The sequence below is a fragment of the Lepisma saccharinum genome, chromosome 28 (genome assembly GCF_977018435.1).
Source record: "Lepisma saccharinum chromosome 28, izLepSacc3.1, whole genome shotgun sequence".
NCBI classification, from domain to species: domain Eukaryota; kingdom Metazoa; phylum Arthropoda; class Insecta; order Zygentoma; family Lepismatidae; genus Lepisma; species Lepisma saccharinum.
Window position 1 is genome coordinate 37,170,381 of NC_139256.1, and position 20,638 is coordinate 37,191,018.

At 37.6% G+C, this 20,638-nt stretch overlaps 1 protein-coding gene across 1 annotated transcript in view; it reads right to left on the bottom strand.

Annotated features, from left to right (window-relative positions):
- Positions 1 to 20,509, bottom strand: part of LOC145981091 (acid phosphatase type 7-like) — a 121,034-nt gene extending 100,525 nt beyond the window's left edge. Inside the window, exon 1 of the mRNA XM_083114228.1 lies at positions 20,376 to 20,509. The gene's annotated coding sequence lies outside the window, so the exon portion shown is untranslated. The remainder of the gene's footprint in view (positions 1 to 20,375) is intronic.
- Between the last annotated feature and the right edge of the window lie 129 nt (positions 20,510 to 20,638).

The window sequence follows — 20,638 nt, forward strand, 5'->3', positions numbered from 1 at the left end:
CTTTGTTTATCACTGCTCTAGAACGGCAAGAACTTTTTTGGTTACCTTGTATACATAGGGCTGGTAACAGCATGGGGGTAAAAACATACTTCTACAGTCATAGATAAGATTTTAAAATTACATCAAATTGAACTAGTAAGAAATGGAGCCATAGCTGCGAAGGTAGTTGTCATTGTCACCCTAGGCCCCCGGAACATAGAAATTAGACTGACCTGTTATTTCTCACCTCCTTTCGTCGGGAATAAAACATAGCACTTACATGTTAATTTAATAGGAAACTAATATCTTCTTAAGGTTTCTCATTTTTTGTCCAAGGGTCCCGGGTTCGAATCCCGGTCGGGTTTGGTTGTTTGTGAATGTCCGTTAAATTCTCTAGCTACAGCTCTGATAAGGAAATATTTCCTTTCGAGACACCATTAATAGTTTTACACCATTATAAAAACGTAACACAAGAAATGTATGAAAATTTAATTATCATTTTTAATAAAAAAACATATCACCTATCTTCTAATTTCTTGACATTTTGAACCAGTCATTAAAGGAATTAATTTGCTGGTTTATAAATGTAGCAAATTAATTTGTTTATATATGTTTATAAATATGTATATATGGGCATGGGCTCTGTTGTTTTTATAATTTTGGGTGTTTTACATGTATTTGAACTTGCTGATGCTGAAACTGGAATTAGTTTTCTCACATCACGCAAGAATTTTTTACAATTCACGATTTATATATGTGGGTTGTGGTATGCACGTTTCAGTGCATTTGAAGTGATTGTCGCTAGATGTCACTGGTACGTTTCAAAATTATTCAACAAGTAATAAAGACGAATAAGCTTTAAATACAGAGAAGTTTTGTTTTATTTAAATTAATTAATATATTTCTTGCCTAAATGCTGAAAATAATACTATGTAAAACATTGATATATCATTTGAAATTAATTTTATATGTAACTGTCAAAAGTCCTAATTTGCTTCCATGGTATGTAAGATACGTTGATCTCCTACATTAACATTTGGTTGTTCAGTGTGGTGCATTAATGTGGTGTGGCCATGGCATCTCGTGGTTGTCTGAATAGCCCAGATGTGTTTTGCTACATCTGCGGTGAATTTGTTCCCCGGGTACAGACAGGAAATTACAGATTTTGTAAGAAGAGCATATTACGCATACTTTAAAATGAAACTAGGAGATCAAGATAAATCGTGGGCTCCACACAAGGTATGTAGATCATGTGTAGAATCTTTACGAAACTGGAGCATGGGAAAGCGACCATCTATGCCATTTGCAATACCCATGGTGTGGAGGGAGCCTCAGGATCACAGCAATGATTGTTACTTCTGTTCCTGTGAAATTGTAATCGAAATATTAGAAACAAGAAGAGGATAGTGTATCCCAATATTCCCTCTGCAATGAGACCTGTGTTGCATGGTCCAGACTTGCCTGTACCGACACCTCCATCAAGTCTTGAGTGTGTAAGTGTTCCTGGTTCACTAAGTGATTCAGTGGAAGGAAGTGAAATGGAAGATGACATTTATGACCCCTCTCACGGATCTCGTGACCCTATACCGTTCACTCAAAGCGAACTCAATGATTTAGTTGGAGACCTAAATTTATCTAAAGAATCAGCTGAGCTTCTTGGTTCCAGACTTAACGAAAAGAACCTGCTGGCTTGTGGAACAACATTTTCCTGGTACAGACACCGAGAAAAGAGTTTGTGCCTTATTTCTCGAAACAAGATTCTTTCGTGTTTTGTTGTGATGTGTCCGGTTTGCTGACTAAGTTAAATTTTCCTTGTCTTTCAACCCCTCAGTCCCCATTGCTCATTCTGTGTCACTAAAAGAAACCTACAGCAATATGCAACTTGTTCTTAATAAAATTAAATGTGAGGACCATGGTTGGTTGGTGTGTGGTGATCTTAAAGTTCTGAGCATTTTACTTGGACTACAATGTGGATATACGAAACTGCCATGTTACATCTGTGAGTGGGATAGTAGGGCACGAAATTACCACTGGGAAAGATAAGAATTGCCAATACGGAAAACGTTGAACCCGGGTTCAAAGAACATCGTACAACAACATTTAGACAGTCCTGAGGAAGTTGTACTTCCCCCTCTTCATATCAAATTAGGGCTGATTAAACAATTTGTGAAGGCACTTAACAAGGAAGGACAATGTTTCCAGTTCATATGCAACAAATTTCCATCCCTGTCGTACGGCAAAGTGAAAGAAGGTGTTTTTGTTGGACCAGACATTAGGAAATTAATGAATGATAAAGACTTCAAGGAAACAATGACTGTAGCTGAAAGAGATGCTTGGATAGCATTTAAAAGTGTAGTGTTCAACTTCTTGGGTAACCACAAAAGTCATGATTACAGAGAAGTTGTTGAGAATATGTTACTTAAATTTCAAGAGCTGGGTTGTAACATGAATCTCAAATTACATTTTTTACATTCACACCTTGATAACTTTCCACAAAATCTCGGTGAATTAAGTGAGGAACAAGGTGAACGGTTCCATCAGGACATGAGGGATATGAAGAAAAGGTATCAAGGACATTGGAGTGTTAGCATGATGGCTGACTACTGTTGGGCATTGTACAGAGAAACGCCAGAAGAAAATCACAAGAAAGTTAGGAAAGCTAACAGAAGAAAGTGTGCTAAAAAGAACTGAAAAATATATATTGTGTAATGATTTTCTTGTGTGTATATTATATACTGCTATATGTCGTTTTCTATATTATATGGGTCCTTTGTGTCTGTCTATATTCATTTTAAAGTAAACATGTTTATGCGTTTAGTGTGATAAGCTACTTATTCTGATTGAAGAAAAGAAAAATTATAATAAAACAGTATGCAATATTGGAAAAAGACCAAATTTTGAAATTTGATTTGTAAGAAAACCTTGCGTGATAGAGAAACACTAATTTCATATTCGTGATCAGCATTGCACAAATAATAAAGTTCACCTATTAAACAAAAAACAACATTAAATTGAATTTAATTTGCGGCCCTGTGTAATTGACATATATTCCATGACAATTTTATATATATGTATCCAAGATTTCGGGTTGCCCTCCCCCCCTCAAAAAAATACTGGGTACGGGGCTGGTTGTGGAAACATATGTCTGATTAAGGAAACCTGCGAAACGTTAAGAGAGCCCTGATAATTAGCGTCACCTTTCTTCCACTACTGGCTAATAGCAACGATGAGGTTGAGCGATAATATGATGAAGGAACACTCATGCCTGGGCCCGGATTTGAACCTGGGACCCCTGGCGTCGTTGTGCGCTGTGACAATAACTCCGTCACGGAGAGACTTTGGTTAAGAAATAGCACTTTACGAGGTCTGTGCACAATGCCTCAAATACAAAGGACCACTACAGTGGGAACGCCACAATTTCTAGAGGACATTCGCCAAAGGATTAGGCAAAGTCTGAAGAACCCAACATTACAGAGAACTGAAAATGCATCAAAGCAAATTTGATGCACAAATAACACTTCTAAAGGTATAATCCTGGTTTCCTTTAAATGGTCTCGGAGTCTGATGTACTTTCCCTGCATCAAATGGAATGTCGACTGTTATGCTTATTTTTTTATGCATCTTGCTGTGCTAATTTTTTACCCGATGGAATTTTATGCATATTTTTTTAAATTTATACTCATCAGCAGGAGGACATAGCAATGTTAAGGAGTTTAGATTTGAAGCTATTTGTTGGACCCATTTTAGAACATAATGAGTGATGAACAGGCACGTAGCCAGGAGGAGGGCTAAGGGGGTGTTATCTTTATTGTCAATAACAAAAATAAAATATAACCACAGTAACAACTGCATTACATCGAAGATAGTTTAGTGTATAATAGAGGAATCAGGTTAGGGTTACCAGACGTCCGGTTTTTCCCAGACATGTCCTACATTTTAGCCTTATGTCCGGTGTCTGTGAGGAAATTTGAAAAATATCATAAATGTCCTTCATTTTGAGCATCACATAATATTAATTAGGAAAATATGTACGAAAAAAAAATATGCAAGTTACAAGTCTATGGACTTCACTTCCAAACTCAACAGTGATTTTTTTTTTATTCAGCCATTGCCCAAAGAAGATAAAAGTTTGTCCTGCTAGAAAACAAATGATAAAACGGAAGCAATTAATGAACAAAGTTTTGGGACCACTTTCTGATGATGTCACTGTTCAGTGTCCAAGTGGAATTTCTTGCCTTGGGGTTTATACTGATGGAATAAGGTGCTTCCCATTCTAATTCAATATTTTGAATGTAACGCAGGGGTATAGAGAACAAAGTTATTCAGGGTGTTTGCCAGTCAAGAGTAATGGAAGTCAAGAAAAAGTAAAGAAATCAATAAAAAGGCAATAAATTATTCTTGTGGTCCAGAAATTTTGCTATCACAATGACTGATTAGTTGATTTAGTTTATTTTACTTCACTTTTTCTGTCCGTTTGGCTACTTGGGAAGATGAGGATGAATGTTGATAAGATAAGATGGATGAAGGGACAGTCACAGGCCCCACATAAGACTATACTGGCTGTGAGTCCAGATGCCAAAGGGTCACGGGTTCAATACCCAGCGGAGGCCCCTATCGCCCTCCCCATGGATACGCGCCTGCACCGAGCTTCGCAAAGAACCTGAAAAAAATTCCAAACCTTTATTTCAGTCACAAATATTATCAGAAGTTATTTCAAACACAAGATAAAGGACATGAAGAGCTTGCTCATCTCCTTGTGATACAACATATTTCATTGACTTCAAGTTATCCTGATGTGTGCAGGGCTTGTTTCATGTACAGTCACAGACAATAAAAATGGGACACCTAGATCCTGAAATACTGGCTTCCCTGCAATGTTGTCCAATTCTACGGCAATCATCCAACTTCAATAGCAAATTTTTAATTGGATGTTCTGCTATAGCTGTCGAGTTAGGCAACACACACATAACATGGTTTTAGGTGTTCTATTTTTTTGCCGATGACTGTACCTTACTGTTCCTTACATACGGTGCTCCTTGGGTGGCATAGTTGCGCTACCACCACATATTTCCTGATGTACATAGATAATAATTAAACTTATTTTGTAGGGAATAGTAGTTACATAATGTAATCATTAAGGCTAGGATTTCTATGAATTAAAATCACCAAAATATGCAAAATAAAAAAAAGTTCTTATCACCAGAAATTTTACAAAATATGCACTATAATTTGAAAACTATGCCCTTACAACTGAACTGTTTCAAACATTAATATTTACCATATGCTGAGATATTTTCACATTCTATTTTCAGTTCACTTCATAAGCCCGATTTGCATTGTACACTCCTGTTCCCAAAATGGCACATTTTGTAAGGTTGGACTGTTGTAGTATGTGCCACATTATCTGAATAGGAGTGTACAATGAATACTTTCTGTAAATTTTCAAATAAAAATGATTGCCTATTGTCAGCCAGCAAAGCCTTGTACTGAGGAAAGGTTCGTTCTACTTCGGCTGTCACAAGAGCAGATATTTAAAGCAAACAATGCTCAAGTTCTGTAGTAAAAAATTCAACAACTTGAGTGAACATGGGAATAAGAACAAATCCACTTGGAAAATGACTCTATACTCTTTGAAAAAGCGAAAATATACTGAATATGACCGAAAATCTGTCCAAATATGCTCTATCGTGTAGAAATGTCCAAATATGCCCTTAAAAAGCATCTTAATTAGTTTCTTCATTATATGAATTTCTATATATTTAGGGAAAACATCACCCTTACAAAAAAAATATGCTAAGTGATGAAAATTCTAGCCCTAGTAATCATAGAGCAAATTATTTCTGGAGTATGTTCTGTTCTTCTTTGCCTTTGCACGGGATGGAAATCTCAGTCTTTCCGTGAGGTGGTGTACTCGGCTTCTGCCACTTCAAGAGGGCATTCGAGACCTCTCTATCCCTTTGCACACGTTTCTTGCGCTATATCTGCATTTTCCCTATCCCAGTGTATAAGTGCCGTGGAGTTGCAGGCTGACCCAGAGTTGGCAAACTCAGAAAGTAGAAACCTTTCAGACATTTGGAAGTAACCACATTCTTGCCTTCTGGACCGTACACTCACAGATAAACGAATTGTTTATCTGTGGTAGGCTTGTAATTAATGATTTATGTAACATAATATAACACCCTGTAACACAATTTTTGTTCCTGGGTAGTGAGTGTTATTTTCTAAAGGCTTCTGACTGGAAACCATAGAAAATGCGTATTATTCCCCTCAAACTTTGTTTTTGTGACCAGGACAGTGTTACATTTGAATTTTACCTGTTTTTAATGAGAAATATACGAATTCGTGTTTTTCGTTTACATAAAGAAAAAGACAAACACATATACATCAAAAGTGACATATATTTGCACTCTAGTTGTGAACAAAATTGTTGCAAAAGATTTAAAATCCGGGATTTATGATTATACTGTACATTACTTTTCTGAATCACGAATATAGTTTTCCATCAAGTTCTCGTTATACTGGGCTTGGTAGCGACGTTCGAAGTCCAATATATCTTGATGGAAATGCTCACCTTGCTCCTCCGAGTACGCTCCCATGTTATCCTTAAATGTATGAAGGTGAGCATCGAGGACATGAACTTTCAGGGACATTCTGCAGCCCATCTTGCCGTAGTTCTTCACCAGAGTCTCAACCACCACTTCCACATAGCTTTCGGACTTATGATTGCTCAAAAAACCCTTAACCACTAAGATAAAACGGTTCCAACCTGCACAGTGGCGTGCCCAGAATTTTCGAAAGGGAGGGGTTACGTGTACTTTTCTTAGTAGTCAGTCCTCATTTTACCATCTTTTCCTGCCTTTGATGTTCTTTTTTTTTTAGGAATTCTGGGCCAAAGGGGGATTATGACCCCCACCAACCCCCCCCCCCCCTTGGGCACGCCACTGAACCTGCTCCATTCTCACCGAGCTTCTTGGGAAATTCTTCGCATGCCAGGAGCTTCTTTATCTGTGGGCCGACGAAGACACCGGCTTTGATCTTTGCATCAGACAGCTTAGGAAAGAAGTCTTGAAGGTACTTGAAGGCTGCTGACTCCTTATATAAAGCTTTGACAATTTGTTTGATCAGGCCCAATTTAATATGGAGTGGAGGCATTAGCACCTTGTGGGGACCTACCAGTGGCTCCCACTTGATGTTGTTTTTTCCCCTCAAAGAATTCAGTCCTCTGTGGCCAGTACCTCCTGTTGTAGTGCACTTTGGTGTGTCTGCTGTCCCATAGGCAAAGATAACAAGGAAACTTGGTAAAACCGCCTTGGAGACTCATTAGAAATCCGATGACTTCCCATCCATACTCATCACATTTCAAGGTATCTAGAAATCGCTTTATGCTGTTGTAATCCTCTTTGAGGTGGACTGAGTGAGCCAGTGGAAGAGACGGGTATGTATTTCCATTATGAAGAAGCATGGCTTTAAGACTTCTGGACGAACTGTCAATAAAGAGGCGCCACTCACTTGGACTGAAGTCAATTCCAATTACTTCAAACAGACCGGTGACATTGTGGCAGAAGCAGAGTCCATCTTGACTTATGAAAAAGCTGGAAAAACTTTGATGACACTTCCTCTGATCTGCTATTTGCACACTTTCATCTAATAAATTCCACTGCTTAAGACTGGACATCAAGAGTTCTGCATTGGACTTAGTGACTAAGATATCTTATTATGTCGTAAAGATCCTTTTGATTGGGGTAGTACAGGTTCTCTCCTCGGCTCGAAAATTGTAAGTATCAAGATCAATGTCTTCCTCGCTCTCTGACTTACTCTCGTCTCAAGAAGGCAGCTTTTTCTCTGGAGGAGTGGGCACGGGAAACTCAGGGCAATGTGGTGATTGACAAAGGTATATATCCGGATATATGATAGCTTGCGCATTCTTTACAGCCCAACATTTGGAAGGATCCACCATGCAAAAGTAACAATTACTTGAGTGGTCAGTGGGTTCCCGCCAAATTCTTGGGATAGTGAACTTCATGGCTCTCTTTTCTCCTCTGTACCATCTTGCAAAAGACAAAAGACAAAATTAAACTACAGCGCCTTGAATAACGTAGTGTGGAAAACGACCCAAGAAACTGGTTCCCCGAGACGATGACAAGTAGATGGCAGTGCGATCGACACAGCGGCTAATTTTGTTATGAAAGTAATGCGGCTTAGTTAGTTTTTGGAATATATTGTGTAGATTTGTTTCTCTAGAAAGGCGGTAAGTGAATTGATGGAAACAGTTATATTTGTGGAGTGATTTACAGTCACGAAATGGTATTAATTTACACAGAAAAGTAACATAAATACGTTTTATGTGCAACGCAACACGAGCATCAACATATCGCATGTGAGGCTGGACGTCAAACGTTGGATTGTGTACACAAGTTTATTTTTGTATACTAATAAAATTGAAATAGTGTCATGAAGGGGAAAAAATGTTTCGTGGCGTACATATTATGAAGTCATTTTCCCGAAATGCAGATATTCGAAAGAATTTAATTTCATATTCCATGGAGTTGAAAACTTGAAATAGCCGATTACGATGTACCTTGTCATCTCTATCAACAAATTGCTTTACATTCGTGTCGATTGGTAAGTAGAACTTTGGTGTTAAGGACTGTGCATTTTTACTCGTGACTTGGCTGTAAAATGTCTACCTTGTACTTGATGAAAATAAACCGCAAATTAATTAAATTAATTAATAATAAAATAAATTAATTAATTAATTAAAATAAACGAGTATTGTCTGTGTGAATTTCCATAAAAATAATATTTGTGACAATGACAATATTAATGAACCTTTCAGGATAATGCATACACAATACTAATTCTCGCAGCAATTGTCATGTTACGTGTTACAATCCATACCTATGTTTTCTTCCGTATTGTTAATAAAAAACTTAAGGACAGGTCATGATCGACGGTTCATAATATTCTTTAATATTTTCGCGACTACTGTACCAAATATCATAACAATTTTCTGATGCAAAGAAATGTTACAAAGAAAAGAATCAGACGTTGCAGCAAAAACCCCATTTACTTCCATTATAAGCAGTCGAGCGCTGTACCCCGGTGTCAACACCAGCGCCTCTAGCGGATTTCATTTTCGAGTGGAACCAGCGAGAGAGAGCAAAACCATGCCGTTTTCCACACTACGTTATTCTAGGCGCTGTAATTAAACTAATGTGAATTTTCACAACATATTTCGCATATGAGGTACAGGGTGTAGCAAAAAGAAAACAAAAAAAAACTGAACTTACCTGAAAGCTTGTTGCCCCTCCAAACAATACGTTACTAAGTTGGGTTAGAGGACAACTAAGGTCGAACAAAGAAGAAATTGGTGACTGTTTTTTAAATACAATCAGTGAGTAGTTTTTGCCTCAAGTTACCCCAAGCAACCAGTCATTATGGTTCTTCACCAAGCACTTGCGTGAAGGGACACTCACAAAGAACAAATGATAATGTCGGTATTAGACAACGTTTTGCAACATTATTTTCATATAAATCCACAGCTGACCTTCACGCCAAAAAAAGTATGCAGCATATGTCCCTTGAACTTCAAATTGAAGAAACAAGTGTTCGTCAAATAGTGAAGGAAATTGGTGCACAGTCGTACAGATTCTGCATGAAATTAAATTAAACGTGAGATCAGTGTTCCAACATGATCCAAGATATGATAAGACGAATGGAATACGTTGTCAATAATGGTGGCCGACATGTTGAACATGTAATTGTTTGATATGAAGTGTACTGTATCACACAGTTGTGTACTTCTCAGAAATAAATGAGTTCAGCTTCTGTTAAGTTTTTTTGCCACACTCTGTATATTTAATATGCACAAAATTATATACTTTTATTAACATTTTCAATCAGGTGCACAACTGCACCCAAAGCTTGTGACTTAGGTGCACTACTATTGGTTAGGTGCACAAGCAACTTACAAAACAAGATGTACAATTCAACATGAATGTGGGTAAAAATAGAAGTATATAGCAGTTTATTAAATGTTAAACATGTAAGGTTTTAGTAAAAGTAATGCTTCAAAATACATTTGAAATAAACAAAACATTCTAGGCCTCTTCAAGAAAACCCTAAATATTTAATGTATAAATGAAATTATTAAAATTTTACATTTTAATATTCCATCTTACCTTCCAGAGTTTGCAGTTCTCGCAGGTGAAATGAGGTGCCCAGGTTTTGTCTTGCTCCCCTACAGACATGCCGAAATATGCTCTGTATGCTTCACACATTTTAGCAGATTCTTTCACAGAGTACTTATTTCTCTTTTTTTGATAAAATGGCCACAGACATAACACAATTTGTCTGCCATATACTTGCAGCCTCTTGATGCCATTGTAAACGTGTATCTAATTAGGCAGCTAGAACGACATTGAACCGCTTCGAACTGCATGATTTGCACTATTGTTGCTGGTAGAATACCAAGACCTGTCCATTTCAGTTATAGGGGAGACCAGTATATTGCTACAGCATGCAACATGACACATTATTTATCTTCTTTATTCGTAATGAGAAAAAACGTGTACTGGAAAAGGGTAAATCTCAAAATATCATTGTCCTGGTTACAAAAACAAAGTTTATGAGGAATAATAGCCATTTTCTATACTTTTGGAACACAAGGAATTAGGAAATAACAATTATTACCCAGGAACAGAAAAAAAATTGTTACAGGGTGTAATTAAATAACAGCAGACTCTATGGCGGAGTTGGCACCGTTAAACACTGCGAAGCAAGAGTGCAAACTTCGAACACTGGTCAAGCCAAGGATGTATTGCCGTGTTTGTCTGATTCATCCTTTCATCGTCATCGTCGCGATTAGACCATGAGGTAGAAAAGGAACGTAAAATAAACACAACTGAAGTTTATAGAAATAGCTAGATAAACAACAGACTACTTTCATTGTGAAAAAACAAATAAGTTTCATTGTGGAGAACGGTTTGATAATATCTGAACGCTTTGTTTTTTTGCTGAATTTTGTTGTTTGAATTTGTGTACAAACCAACAGCTATTTCATATTCTTAGATATATTTCCATCACTTTTAAAGCTTGATATTTTTCAAGTTTCTGGAATTTTCTGATGCTCGTTAACAATAATAGCATACACAGGATGATTCAAAATTCCATTAACACCCCTTTGAAATGTAAAGGAGTTAGGCTGGGTACAATTGGTCATGATAGGAACAGGTTAGAAGTAGGAGGAACCATATTGGTGCGTCCACCATATTGAATTCAACTGAAAATTTTAAAACGGAAAGGGGGGTGATTTGATATATCAAATCAGGCTGGAATTTCACGAGAAATGCAGTGGTGAAGGTTTTATCAGCATATCTTTAACCAGTAAAAAGTTATTAATGAATGCTTGTACCCAATTCCTCCTTTCCGAGGTGTCAGAAAAAGAAGCATTAAAGTGGCTCTCATGCATCAGTAATGCATCGAGATCGTACTGACGTCTAGGGTGAGAAGTTCGTGTGCCACCTCACATGATTTTAATCAAATACATCCTCGAAGAGGTGAACATTATGAATGGTTGTCTCGAAAAATTACGTGACGGTTCCATTGGAATGAAAAGTCCCTCACAGTAATAAAGCTAATGTTTATGTTCATGGGGAAGTTAATAAACAGAATGTGCAATACTTGTCATCTGATAACTCACTTTGGACAGAAACTGTCTCACAACATTTCCTTAGCACCATGATCCGATATACAGTAGAACATCGTTTATCCACACGTCAATTATCTGCAACGTCAGTTATCCGCACGTTCAAAAAAGCAAGTTTCAGTTTTGAACACATTTAAGCAATTTCTTCAATTGTACATTGGATCTAGATGTGTTTTAGTTGTTTTTTTTTTTAAATGGACCAGCAACCTTGCAGAAGGAAAGTTGAGTAACGGCACGTACTGTACATATAATACGAGTGTTTCCTCATTTTCTCATGTCTTTTGTTTTCTTGTACTGTGTACTGTATGTATAAAATAAACCTGTATTGTACGTGCTTTTCTTTGTTGAATAAACGCATGTTTGATTATCCGCATAACCTTCGGTCCAAATTAATGTGAATAAACAACATTCTACTGTATTTGGAAATATCACACATGTTATTAACATGCACTCCGCCACCAAGATGTAACACTACCATCATACGGGAGGAATACAGATGCCATCTGAAGGCAGCTATCAACCTTCACGATCACATTCAGTCAGGAATAGATAGAGGTATCTATCCATACAATCACTGCACATATAATTACGGTAATGGAACTCTCCAGTATAAAAACACCGGTGATGCCCAGATCAGCCGTGGCAGATCTAACTTTAGCCCTTCTTCTGAAGGTGAAACAATGGGCAAGAAGAAGATACCAGGTCACTCGTCTTCATCACTACTATCGACTATGACAGCAGCTCCAACATCGGGTGAAATCATACAACCTCCGAACCACAACTGCCAAGTGGGAAGCTGCAATTTCAGAACCAAAGGCCAACACCATAGAATTCCGGAAGATCAAAAGATATCTCCTCGGAAGAAGAAGCAGAAGTAAAATGCCATTGGTTCACACCTCAAGAGGGCTAACATTGACCCAATGAGACAAGCGGAGAACCTTGCACACCAATATGAAGATTAGTTGGCTCTTAATCCCTGGCGTTATGATGATGATGATACGATAGAAGAGGTTAACGAATGACTCGACTTCGTGGAAGAACAGATACCAGATGAGATGCCTGAACTCGCCACTACAAGAGAAGTTGCTACAAGCATATCCAGGTATAACACCATTAAGCCTTGTTTCCATGATTATGAAAAACTAAATATGCTGACCAAGGCAGTAATTTATTTTATTAAAAACATAAACTAACGTAACGTTTCAACCTTCTAGCAAGGTCTTCTTCAGACTCTGTATCAAGTTCAAAAGTAACCAGATACAACACACGAGAGAAACAGGACATGACGTAGAGTGGGATGAGGCTAAGCAGATAGGAAGGGAGAAGAGAATGCTAGTGAGAAAATGGAAGGAAGCCAAGGAAATAGAGAAGAAAGGTGAAGAATACACAATGAACTGGAATGGGGGACTGAAGTTAAACAAAGAATGGAAGATGATGTTGGAAAGAGTGGAAAGGACAAGAGAGAAAGAGGAGAGGAGAAGGAAGAAAAATGAAGGGAAAAGAGCATGAGATTAAAAGCCCAACCACATTCTATATGGAAGTCATTGTGTTTAGCCTTTTAGGTGAAAGTAAAGTTGGCAAGTGAAAGTCATCTGCTAGAAAGTTCCAAACAACTTTCTAAATAGTCTGGAGGGAGTAATGTTTGTGTATATATAATGCCCTTTTGTTGTATCTGGTTACTTTTGTACTTGATACAGAGTCTGAAGAAGACCTTGCTAGAAGGTTGAAACGTTACGTTAGTTTATGTTTTTAATAAAATAAATTACTGCCTTGGTCAGCATATTTAGTTTTGCATATCCAGGGTGGCATCCAACAAGGCTCCTGGAATCAATAGCAACACACCTATAGCACTGAAGCATGGAACACGCAACATGTTAGTCTACATAACTAAAATTTACAACACCATGCTTCAATGTAATTATTGTCCAGAGCAGTGGAAGATTGCCATAGTGTGCCAGATTCCAAAACAAGGGAAAACCACACTATTCTCAGTGATCTAAGCCCCGCAACAGTATTAGTCCACTCGAGAACGGCAGTCAGCAGTGCCCGTGCCAGTCTTGCCTCAACCGCCAGACTGTGAGAAAATTGGTAGTATTACAGCTGAACTACATTCTGTGTGCACGTTTGGGTCTATATATGAGAAAAGTTGCAGCAAACTTAACCTGTCGCGGGACTTATAGACCGATCAGTCTACTGAGTCACCTCAGCGAGACATTTGAAAGGCTATTCCAAGCAAGACTTTAGCGAACCACCCTGGAAACAGGACTGATACCAAATTTCCAACATGGATTCTGCCCAAGGGAAAGCCCTGACACCAAGCTGTTGAGGGTGGTGAACAACATTGAAGTCAACTTCAACAGAAAAATCTTCACCCTAGGCATGCTCATGGATATGGAAAAGGCATTTGACAGAGTCTGGCAGGAGGAACTTATCTTCAAGTTATACAACCAGTGCTTTCCATATCACATGCTCCACTCCTTCCTCATCGGAAGAAGATTCATCGCTCAATTCAACAGAGTGACTTTGACGTCATGTCAAATCACAGCGGTAGTACCACAAGGATCTATACTTTCACTGCCCCTCTATGCATTGTACACAGCAGACATGCCATCAACTAGGAACATAACCCTAGCGGTCTATGCTGATGACATGTATAACCATATGCAAGGTCTTTGAGGGTAAAAAGAAAAATGTTTAGTTAGTTTGCCACCAGATGGCTTTGATTTGGAAAAAGGGGCGTGGGTAAGAAATACCGGAGGTCGGAGGAAAGGGAGCCTTGTGTGGAACTTCACTTCCCACTGATTAGCTGAGGTTAAAGCACGTTAAGTTGAGTTCTTTTGAGTGTTGAAAGGGGTCATCTCGGAATGGAACAAAGTCCAGGGAGTAGTGGCTTTTGTATTTTAAGTTGTTTTATGTAGTGTATTTAGTTGGGCTATTTTAGTTAGAGGACAGCACACTTTGTTCTATTCTGAGACAGATCTTTGAGAGGGTGGGGAATGAATATTAAAATTGAAATTACTATAATCCCTTTTCGTTAAATAGTTTTAGGATATTTTGGTTAGATATACATCTTTATGTAAATATTTAATTGTATACTTCAATTTCTGTAAAATTGTTTCTTGGTTACTTATTGAATTTAGTTTGGGGTTTATATTATTATTATCATCATTTATGTTGTATCAAGCACTTCAGGCATGATGGTAAATAAACCTCTTTACTATCAAGCCTTTTATATATAATTTCTCTAAACATACAATTTTGCAGCTTAAGCCTTCCACTGCCTTTTTTAATTAATATTTCTGCTAGGTTAATGTACCAACTTTAGTTGTAAGCCTTGTGTCCAACTTTGAAGGACAATATTTCTTATGTAAATAATTCTAAAGGACGTGCAATAAGAAGCTAGTCATACATGGCTGTCTTCACTTCAAGCACCAATCTACGCTACTGTGAAATGGTAATGGAGAGATACCTCATGCTATACGAGAAGCGGTTGACCAATGCAGGTAAGAGCTCAGCTGTCCTCTTTACAAGGCAATAACCAAGGTTAAGACTGCACAGAAATCCTCAAATGCTCCCAAAGTGCGATACCCAGGCATACTGTTGGACAAGTCTGACGTTTAAGGACCACATCCTCGATCTGGCAGATCGTGGAAACAGAAAACTGGTTCAAATCTATCCTGTCCTCTGCATGCAGATGATATCTTTACAACATATATTGAACATATTCCATGTTTCAATTCAGACTCTTCCGACATACGCCTGTGTGGTAAGAATGCATGGTGCCCCAGCTACATTGCAAGACTCCAGGCAGTGCTCGGAATTATAACAGCAGCTGACAGATTAATGCCAAACATTGAAATATGTTGATGATGTGTGGATGTCTTGGATGAGGAAACTCTTTATGAATTCATGAGGAAAGGCAGATTAAAATTTTGGGCACTCCTACTGCATCACTTGAACTGGATAAAGGTAAAATGCTCCCCTGTGGTTTGCACCATGCCATGAAGGAGTATAGAGGACGTCCTAGACGTCACATCTACAAGCTCTCCAGAAAAGATGGCAAATGTCGAAGATGACTTCATACACGCTTCGTACAACCAGTCAAAAGTTGCACGAATCTTTCCACGCACTAACCGCCATAGAAGAAACCATAAAGAAAAATCAAGACTTGTAATGATTAATGCAAACAATTTTGAGTCAGAGTCCAAGCAAGGACTGAAACTCATTGTCTATCTGTCTGCACTAAAGCCACCTTTCACTGAGGTTATCCTTTAACCTTAGTAGATGGCTGGGAAATATGCTGCTGCTGTGTGCATTGTGCTACAGACAGCTGGTCACCAGGTGGCATCAATTAATGTACCATTTCTTCAATCCTACAATATATTCTTCAGACTCTGTACCAAGTACAAATGAATGAACAAAATTTTCATTTGTACTTGGTACAGAGTCTGAAGAAGACCTTGCTAGAAAGTTTAATTGTTTATGTTTTATAATAAAATAAATTTCTGTCTTCCAGTAACTATTTTTACTCTCTAAAAGTAATTAATATTGAAAAAAAAGGGAGTCAAACGTGTGGAAGGAGCCACACATTAGAACCACTATGTAGATTTACAAAAGCAATGATAGACTGAGAAATGGTAATTCAACCAAAGGATGTCTAAGAAACCATGGATCAGCAAGTTCAATAGGGATACAATTATAAAACATGCATAAATTTCAATTATCGTCATTCGATTTTTGTGTTATTAGTAGAGCCCGGAAGTTTGGCAAAATGCCTCTTTTTATCTACTGCATATATTGATAAAAATTTTCCGGATATACGTTTCTTATGTTGTTTCGAATGTTTTGGAAGCCTTTTCATTTTGCCTATTTGGGACCCCACTGCCCATTTTTAATTATAATGCCTTTTTCAATGAAATTTGACATTTTTTAAAAAAAAAAATGTGTATATAAATTATTTTTCTCCCAAAAAACGTTGTTGGCATTTATTTTTCTTCCGTTTATTATGTGAATAATTTTCGCCTTATTTAAGTAATATTGAACTCACGCATGTTTCAACATTGCTGAAGGAGAAAGTGTGAGAAAAAAGTATTTCATGCTGAGTCAGGATATTGCCTTTCAGTTAACATTTCTTGTGTATGATTGACTGCTGAAGTGGACAGGTTGATTTCGAACACAAAGAAAATATTTCTGAAATCTCCCTCTCGAACCCGAAAATTTCAGGAAGTTGCGATTGAGCTTAGTTTACCTCAGCAACCAGTCTTGACGAGATACGGAACCTGGATATCAGCAGCTATATATTATGCTAACAACCTTCAAAAAATCAGTGAGGTGATCGATGCTCTTCCAGAAAATGAAGCGGCTTCAATTCATGAAGTGAGAAAACTCCTGTGCTATTCAAGTTTACTTTTGCACATTATGGTGCATTGCCAGAGACAATTACAATTATAGCATCCATGAAAATCTTCGAGGAATCTATGCAGCAGATGATGGAAGTGCCAGGAGAAAACGGGTGAGCTGTTGCGGAAAAGTGCTAACGGGTAGTGAGTGCAAATGAGGACTTGAAACAATTGAAAACAATTTGTGATATTCTAAAAGGTGAAAATGCTGTTACCAAAATGAGTCCAGCTACATTAGCTTGTTATATGTATGCTCCAATAACTTCTGTCGAAGTAGAAAGATAATTTTCTATTATGAAAAACATTCTCTCTGACAGACGACTATCAATGAATGTTTAGAACTTAAAAAGCACCTTGTAGTTATGTGCAATCAAGACGGAGAAAATTGAAATGCTCTTCCCAATTTAGATTTTAACATTTTGCCAAAAATTATAGATAAAAGTAAGCGACTTCTAAATGTGCCTTTTTTCAGTTTATTTTGCCTTTTTTTCATTTTTAGTGCCTATTTACCACATTATAAATGCCTTTTTGCCTGCCTATTTTAACTAAAATAAATGCCTGAACTTCCGGGCTCTAGTTATTAGTAACAGTAGCAAATATGATTTGTAGTCAGTATGTGCAATGCAATTAATTTTTATTATATTTATTCATTGAACACCATTTCTTCTAAGCATCAAATGTTCCTGGGCCACATCACCTTCCTTCTAATTTCTCACCGAGTTTCTCACAGGTCAAATGAGGTCCGCATTCGCAGAATTGAACACCTTTGTGGAGCTGATTTCAGTGGCGAGTAGAGTAGAAAAGCTCTTATGGATTGGATCACTGGGCTTTCAGACTCGCTTCACACAAAAAAATTGAGATATAGTACCTGCAGGCATGCATTGATTTCCCCCTTCATCATGTAGTGTTGCAATCTTTCCATTCCTTGCCTTGTGACAGACTCGAGAGGAACCCACACATCATTGTAAATTGAGGGATTTTTTTAGAAAGGGAAATTTCTATAATACCTCTCTCACCTCACGTTGTTGCGAGCATGGCATAGAAATTGGCAAGCATTTGATGCCTTGCCTTGAATGAGGAAAGAAGGGAAAGGAAGGGGAAACAGCAGACTGCATTGAGCTACCTTTGCTTAGTACAAAGAAAGTATCTGTCAACAAGTTTCTGCGAGGGAGGAAGAATGTTGTAAAACAAGAGCAAAGAAACTCTGCTCGTGAAACAGAAATTTGATGTGTTGCAGTCAATGGTGGAAAAAGAGCACAGAAAAATTATTGTTCCAGTCTGTTTTTTGAGAGTGGGATCAACAGGTTGCAAATAGCATAGAGCTTTGACATATGCTCTTTATGGTGAGCATGTATGTAAGAGTTACTTAAAAAATGTCAGTGGTTTGAACTAAACACATTTATAATGTCGCAGGAATTGGTGTCATTTAGATGCTCTCTGACTTGTATTTGGAAGTTCAATGAAAATTTGAAATAATCAGTGTTTAATTGTGTATTTTTGTAATAGAACTGTCAATGTCATTATTCAAGGCACATGAGAATCTGTAACTGATTTGAGATAACTTTTGTAAAGGTGCTGGCAAAAACTGGTTGCATTTGATTAGGGTTTCGAGGATCATCATGACAACGACTAGATTGAATAACTACATTATAATGTTATTGACTGAAGTGTATGGTGAAATGTTTATGTGGCATTAAACTTAGGTTTCTGATGGGATATATTTAAACTGAAGAACGTTAATATACATTATTAAAACAGTAATTACATAAAATATTGGCGATATTATTATCCCTTACTAACTATAGCAGTTTATCGGTTTAGCGTTGTGAGTGACTTAGTCACACCATTGAATGCTGAATTCTTTACAGGCCACAAAAGGGACCAAACAACATATCTTCTCTCATGATCAATTGAAGAAATGGAACGACTGAAGATGACCCGACCCCTCTCCGATTTTCTTCATATTTTGCATACTCACTAATTGAGGACTCCTAATCACGAATCTGAAGTTAAAAGTTGTCGGAAACATCTAGAAATTGCAAAATAAGCGAAAATAAGGCGTTAGTTTTCGGAATGGAAACCATCGATTTTGGCGAAATTTTCTGTTTCACAAGCAAATATATATATTCCTGACACTACCATGACACCAAATTTTAACTATTTGCCTAACCTAACCACACATCAATGGTTCGTGGGGCTAGCGTCAATGGCTCGCAAGTATTTTGCAATTTCTAGATCCTGATACTACCAAGACACGAAATTTTAAGTATGTTTGCCTAACCTAACCACACGTCAATGGTTTGTGGGGCTAGCGTCCATGGTTCGCAATTATTTTGCAATTTCTACAAGTTTCCGACAAATTTTAACTCCAGATTAGTCATTAGCAGGTCTCAATTAGTAAGTATGCCAAATATGAAGAAAATCGGAGAGGGGTTTGGTCATCTTCAGTCATACCGAATATTTAAATCCACCTAGGATGTGAAAATAACATGTTCGATTATGTCGCAATAGTTCAGCCTCAGGGTACGGTAAGAGTCTAGTTTACGTCCTTTTCATAAGGAATACGTGTCACATATCGTTGGAAAGGTTATTGTATAAGGAATTCAACAAACTAAATCCCAAGGCGAGGAAAAGATTCCTGGAGGAGAAAATCGAGCAAAACCGATGTTGTCCGGATATGCGGGATTGAACGTACTGAGGACATTTTTCGATGATGAAGCACATATTTAGGGGTGAAATGAGTGCTAATGGAACCTAACCTAACCTCGTAGGCATACCTCGTTCCCGTGAATGGTGACAGAAAGTGTAAAAAGAAAACTTACTTACCCTACGGATGCCGGAGCGCCTGCTGTCTGCTAGCACGGTTTTGTAAACGGGCAAGAAGGAGTGCGCAAGAAGGACGTAAACTAGACTCTAGCCTTATCATTTTTCAGCTAGTTAAAACTATAGACTATTCGTTAAATTCGGGTGTGTCAAATTGGTACTATGAGAAGTAATATTTAATACTGTAATAAATTGTAATATTTAAATTTTAACAAATATAAATTATGTTTTGCAAAGACGTGACGAAACAAAACATTTATATTTCGAATAAGTAGATGAAAGAAAAATAAGATATTTTTGTGCTTTTTCACGAAAGACGTACATGTAAGATTAATTCTGTGAGTGACTGACTGTATGCGTTACTCGTTTAAGTTTCTTTTCTGGGCTTTAAATTTAAGAAATACACAAACTAATAAGACACTATGATATAAACTTCAGGGATATATATAAAAATATAAGAAACATACCTGAAGGAGCTACAATTTGAACAACCTAGTAATCATGCAATTATTTCTGTTTCTATAGCTGATAAACACTTGTTTTGTCACAACTTATCACAACACAAATTACAGAATTCACTTGCCGCCAAGGAATATAGAAGTATTTTAGGAAGAGCATTCCGAGACACGGAGCTTTCCCATTGGCTAGAAGCCGCAACGAGCTCTGACGTGACCAAGGGGATCTGTCAAGGGGCGAGGCCAGGGTTGGCAAAATTCGTGTTTTTTTAAAA